Below are 6,494 nucleotides of genomic sequence, written 5' to 3'. Positions count from 1 at the left end.
TCTGTGATTTTGGCATGTGAATTTCTTTTGTAGTTTCTGATTCTTTTGTGAGACTCAAGCCTTCAAGTTTAGGTCTGCTTCTTTTTGTGAACTTTATATGTCTTTGTGGTTTACATTTTGGGCATGAAAGGCTGGTTCATCTAAGCTTCCGGTTTTCTCTTTTGATTTTATATTGGAGTGTCCAGATTGCTTTTGTCTTCAGGAGTTCCCACAGAGGCCCAATTCAGATGAGGGTCAGATGTTTTTCAGGCTTTCTCCTAAGGTCTGGATCCCTCCAGGAACGATTTTGGCCTCAGGAATTTGGGGTTTGGACTGGTCTGTTAGCCTGGCCCAGGAAAAATGCTGGTCTAGGGCAGCTGGTGGCCATGCTACCCAGAGTTGCAAAGGCAGATGGGGCAGGAACTGAAGAGCAGTGTTTGTCTGGATGCAAAGGATCAGGAAGAGGAAAGTTCAGCCCCTGGGTCCCTGAAAGAGGCTGGCGGGTGGTTCAGGCCCAGGAAAGCAGTGGGAGGTGAGGGTGGGGCCTGGCCCAGAGGCAGTGCTCCTGGGGCCCAGAGAAGGCACTATGTTGGTCTGGATGAAAAGGATCAGGAAGCAGTATTGGTTCCCCAGGTGTCTGGGACCCCAAAACAAGGAATGGGGCAGCACCCAAACTAGGAGAGACCGGCAGGGGAGATGGGAGGGTGAATGAGTTTGGGGGAGTCAAGGCGCGGAGGGTGCAATGGACTTACCCTGGAGAGAGGCCTGCCGGTAGGAGAGAGGCCTGTGGCGGGTGGTGCAGGCCCAGGGAAGCAGAGCTTATTATTTCATATTTTATTTACTTTAATTTTTTTTGTGTATGAGCGTATTGCCTGCATGCATATAAGTGCACCTGTGTTGTGCAATGCTCACAGAGGTCAGAAGATGGAATCTGATCCCCTGGAATGGTTGTTAGCTGCCATGTGGGTACTGGGAACTGAACCCCGGTCCTCTGCAAGAGCAGCCAGTGCTCTAACCACTGAGACATCTCACCAGGCCCTTGTTGTGTTTTCTAAGGCAATGTGAAAGCCCCTTTCTTTCACCAGGCAAGTTAACACCATTCACTCTGGTATAAATGCCATCTGTTTGATCTTAGCCCCTGTTTCATTCTTTAAATGATTTATTTTTATTTTTAAGCATGTGTCTATATGTGCATGCATGTATATGTGGGTGCCCTTGGGGTCCAGAAGACAGCATCAGGTCCCTGAGGCTGGACTTACAGGTTTCGAGCTGCCTTATGTGAGTGCTGGGAACTGAACTCAGATGTTCTATAAGAGCAGCAAGATTGGCACCATATAAGACCCCAGTCATGGAACGTCTGATTCCCTAACCACCCGGTTCTATACTGGGGACTTCCTCTTTTCCCCTGCCTGGGTATTAAGATGGGCCACATGGACAGGTCTCAAGGGAAATCACAGCAATGACTGAGCTAAATCTCCCCTGCAGCAGCTGTCCCCTCAAAATCCCCTTGTAGCTGCTGCCCATATAGAAGACTCTGACCAGCCCCTATGCCCCTTGAGTAGCCTCCATTCTGAGGGAAGGCTGCTATCCCTTGCTGTGCTAACAAACAGTCTAGTCTGTTGAGGTCAGATGTGGCACTTTCTCTCCAAATGTGCCTGTATTCTGTGCTCTAGAACCTAACAGGGAGCAGTATACTCTCTGATGTAATGTCCTTGTAAGCTTAGGCTATTTGAAGCTTTCTCTTGTTTTACTTACTGGGTAGTTATCTTGAAAATGTAACCCTGTAATGTCTGTAACTGTAGTTCCAGGGGATCCAACACCTTTTTCTGGACTTTGTGGGTGTTGCATGACACAGTGCATTTATACACATGCAGGCAAAACACTCATACACGTAAAAAAAGAATTAAATGATATGATAGGCCTTAACATAAATGACAGAATGTGTGAATTCCAGTGGGGTGTGGGGGTATGGGAGGGGGGGTATAAAGATGATTAAGGTTGATTAGGATGTTCTGTTTGAAATACACAAAAATGAAATAAAAAATTAAAGAAATCAAAGTATATTATATGAATGCATTGGAAACATTACAATAAAGTCTATTTTTTCTGTATAGGTATTACGCAGCATTAGGCTGAATAAAAATATAAAAAAATTGAAAAACCAAAAAGTCACAGTATAAGGCCTTGGATAGGTCCTTATGAGTTACTGGTCAGGGAAGCCCCACCATACCTACATGGCAACAATGTTGTCAGTGTTCTTGGTTTCCTACCACAGCTGCATGGTAATTTGTCCACAGAGACCATCTTCCACTGTCTTCTACTGGAAGTGGGTGGACCTCAATATAGGAGTCCTGTCCAAGGACCCACACTCTGCAGACTCTTATTCTCTGCGTTTTGGCCTTTTGTGGCCTTTTGTGTTCCTGGCCCTCTGTCGTATGAGGGAGCTTCACTGATGAGAATTGAAAGATGCATTAGTGTTCTCTTCATACCTTGTCTTATGTTCCGTGAGTCTTAGGTGTAGAGGTTGCATCCTGGACGTGCCACTTAGGCTTGGGCAACTCACAGAGCATCTGTGTGTGTGACCAGTGGTGTACATAACCTGGAATAATCTCTGTTAAAAAAGAAGTTACTTTGATTGGTGGTGACTGGGATACTTGTCTGTTGGTCCGCCCTTGGCCCGAACTCTGCTGCCATCAGGAGACCATTGCGCACTAGCCCCCATAGTGGAAGGTCAGGGTGAGGAGAGAGACTGGTGGGGGGAAGAAAACACCCGGGAGGCTTTGTCAGAGGACAGCTCGTTTATTATGGTAGAAGCAGAAGTTTATATAGGAAATTTTCACAGGCAAAGAGGCGGGGTTGGGTTTTTGGTGGGCAGGCAGGTGAGAGGAGTGAGGGGGCTTCTAAGGCTTCATGGCCTTTGTCCTGTCCTCCGGTCACATAATCTACAAGGGACCTGGTTAGGATTAAAGAATTAAAGGCTAGTAGTTTTGCTTGGGGTTGTTGGGTAAGAGACAGCATATCTAGAATGGAGTGGGACAGTTTCCTGCTGTCCTCACTAGGAGGTCTCTGGCCTGGCAGCTATGCTCTACATTCCAGGCACTCTTGACTTATACCAACATCTTCCCCTTTGTCTTTTATAAGGGGTGGGTGTCGTCAAAATAGGAGAAGGTACTAGGGATAGTTTGGTACTGGACCAGGACTCGGTTGGTGGTGATTTTAATGATGTATGTGATCTTTGAAAAACTGAATTAGACAGGGTGTCATGAGAAGCAGGGTATATAAGGCTATCAGGGGCCCTAACAAGGGTGGGAACCAAGCAAGGAGGGGGTTGGAAAACCATGGAAAAAAAATCCTCAGGGCAGACAAGTTAGTACTCTTGACAGCTGCCTTGAGGAGGTGAATAGTGGGAAGAAGGAAAGAAAATTATGGAGTCATGCAGGTTTAGAGCCTACATGGAGGTCAGAAATGTGGCTGACTCGCAGCCATATGGCTGGAAAAAGGAAGCTTTAGAGAAAAGGTGAAGTACAAGATGCTAGGGGCAGCCCAAAGCCTTAAAGAAAGCACGTTTAGTAAGAAAGGCATGAAGAAGGAAAGGAGAAACTATGTGTTCCTGAAGAGTTCCGGAAAGTGGACAGACTTACAGAGACCTACACGGCTGTGGCTGGTCTGGAAGTTCTGTGGGGGTCTAAGAATTGACCAGTGAGACTGTTGGAGGAAAAGTAGGTCCTCCAACACATAGACTAGACATTTTAATAGTCTGGACAAGTTTAATTTATGGGGCTTATTGAAATTCTAATATTTTCCCTGCAGAAGAGGTAACCCTAAAATCTTTTAGGGATAAGAGCTCCCAAATACTTTGAACATTTTTGGTCTTTGGGACAGAGTACTTTGTTAAAAGGTCCAAGGACATTTCAACTTTTAGCCAAGAAAGAAACGGGCTATTTTTCTTTGGGGTCTTTTTGCCCTAACTGCCTAGCCAATTTGTACCTCCTGTTCTTATCACACCACCCTCTGAAGGGTTTTACCCAAATTGCTGGTAGGGAATTGGGACTCAGACTGTTCTGGCTTCTTCCATGCTGAGCAGGGACGCAGGGTGAGGTAATTGGGGTGCCCCCATTCAGTGGGTCTATCTAAAAAATTCCAAAATTGTGTAACTCTTAACTATAAGGAGAAAAGAAGGTCCTTGACTTGTGCCTAGGAGATGTGAAGGAGAAGTAAATGCAAGAGTAGTTATTACAATTTTTAGACAGGGAACCATAAAAAGTCAGAACAGGGCAAATTTCAAATGTCCAAATAAAAGTCCATTGGGATTTCTTAATGAGGGCTTCCAAAAGCATCCATCTACTGGGTTCCTCCTCACTTTCTGCTGCCAAGGTATTCAGGTACTTTATATTCAGGTACTTTGATAGCTGTTGGAGTGGCTAGAATCAGTTCCTTCTCCAAGGCCTCTAGATAGGGAGAGAAAACAGACTTAGCCATCATTTAATTTTTAGGCTAGAACAATAGTGGGTTGCCTCCCTCAGCTGTAGGTGGGCATTACAGTATTGCAGACCAAGATTTGAAGTCTTACATCTGAGTAGTGTCTTATTAGGAACAAAATCATCAATGACAGATAATTGTGTAAATAACACCTTATGAGAACTTAAGTCCTATATCTGGGATGTGTAATCCCTTGAACTCTACCTTAAAGTCATTGAAATGTACCAATGACTTTAATCTTTGGTTATACTTTCCTTTTGGGTGTTTAAGACCATACTGTTGGCCCAAATAAACCAAGTTATTTTTACTCTTAAGGTCGTATGAGGATTTGGTCCTCAGGGGTCACATGGGCTTGGGGGGAGCCCCTGGCTCCTCAGGCTTTTCTTTACCAGTTCCATATATGTGAAGATAAGCCAAGAGGTCTTGCTTGACCTGGGCTTTGCTTGGAAGCATGGAGGAAATGTTTCCTCTGTGTAGACCCTCCTCTTTGCAGACTGGACACTGGTTTAAATCCATGTTCTGGGGTCTTCATTCACTCTTAAGGTCATTTGAGGATCTGTTCTTCAGGGGTAACATGGGCTTGGGAGGAGCCCCTGGCTCCTTTCTTTTACGAATTACCTCTATGTGAGGATAAGTCAAAGGTCCTACTCGACTATGGCTGGCTTCACTTGGAAGCATGGAGGAAATGTTTCCTCTGTATTGATCCTCGTCTTTGTAGACTGGACACTGGTTCAGGTCCATCTGGTGGGGTCTCCACGGCCTCCTTGCTCAAGAGGACAGGTGACTCACCATAGTAAAGGACATATCAAGAGATGCTTGATAGTCCCCTGGAACTTAGTCGACCTTGGAGGGCAAGGAACAAAAAATTGCCATACATAAACCTCCATCATTTGGTTAGGTTTTTTTATTTTTATCTTTTACATATAAAATCCTTTAAATAAAATATCACAATTTTTATGTCCTTTTAACATCTTTTACATTTTTTTTATAACCATGAGACATAATAACATTAACAAATACATTTTTTATCTGTTGTGAGAATTTTTTCTGGGGAAACTAAGCAATGTTTATCCCCTTTTTAGGTTGTAGTATCAAACCAATGTTTGATTATATTAAAGTTTTTTTTGGGGGGGGGAGACCAATGAATTTACTGAGCTCATCCACAGAGATGATTGAGGGGTTACTGATGTGTATAGGTGACCTGAGAGTATTTACACTGAAGAGCCTTTATGAAGCATGGATCAAGCCTTCTCTTCCGAGCCTTCCCCAGATAATAATGTGCTTAGGGTCAAATTACATACAGTTGTCTGGGAAGAGCAGCTGGATACTCAGGTGAGGGTCTATGACCCTGTTTAACCCCTCCTCCTTTAATTAAAGAGTACGATAGTCAAGTCAACGGTCCAATTGTGATGATCTTTTGTTAGTGGACACAGTTGAGGTCATGAAGATGGTAGTTGTTTGACTCAGAAGAAAGTAGTGCGTAGCATCATCTTATTAAAAGAACATGGAATCTAAGTTATATACACAAGATAATGTAATAAGTTAATATTACCCATGTACACATTATGGTTTATAAGTTTTTAGGTAAACCTTTTAGAGAGTGGTCTACCAAAACCTTGCTTTAGGTAGAAAGTAGCAACTGGTACATAGTTAAACATTATCACATTGATGTTTACAACCTCTAGCATAATCAATTTAGGAAAACTGTGATGTTTTAGTTACTGACCGAGGAATTCTAGGCAGAAGATCCTCTCTGTCCATCAACTGAATTATTCTCTTTTTTTAAAAAAAAATCTGTTTTTTATTAATTAGTTAAATTTATCTTTATATTCACTCTACATTTTACATTAGTCTGTATTAGTGACTTTACTCAGTATTGTGACCAAATAGAGAATCCCATTAACTACTTTTCCTAATAGACAACAATACCGTCTTTTGAAATTAGTTCACGTCTTAGCTGTTTTTAACTGTGCAGTGCCTTTACTCTTAGGCTGTTTTGTTGTTCTCCTTTTTCTTGTCACAGGGTAAGAGAGCCA

This window comes from Nannospalax galili, unplaced genomic scaffold (assembly GCF_000622305.1).
Source record: "Nannospalax galili isolate Female #2095 unplaced genomic scaffold, S.galili_v1.0 scaffold2083, whole genome shotgun sequence".
NCBI lineage: Eukaryota > Metazoa > Chordata > Mammalia > Rodentia > Spalacidae > Nannospalax > Nannospalax galili.
Note: the sequence above shows the minus strand (reverse complement) of the source record.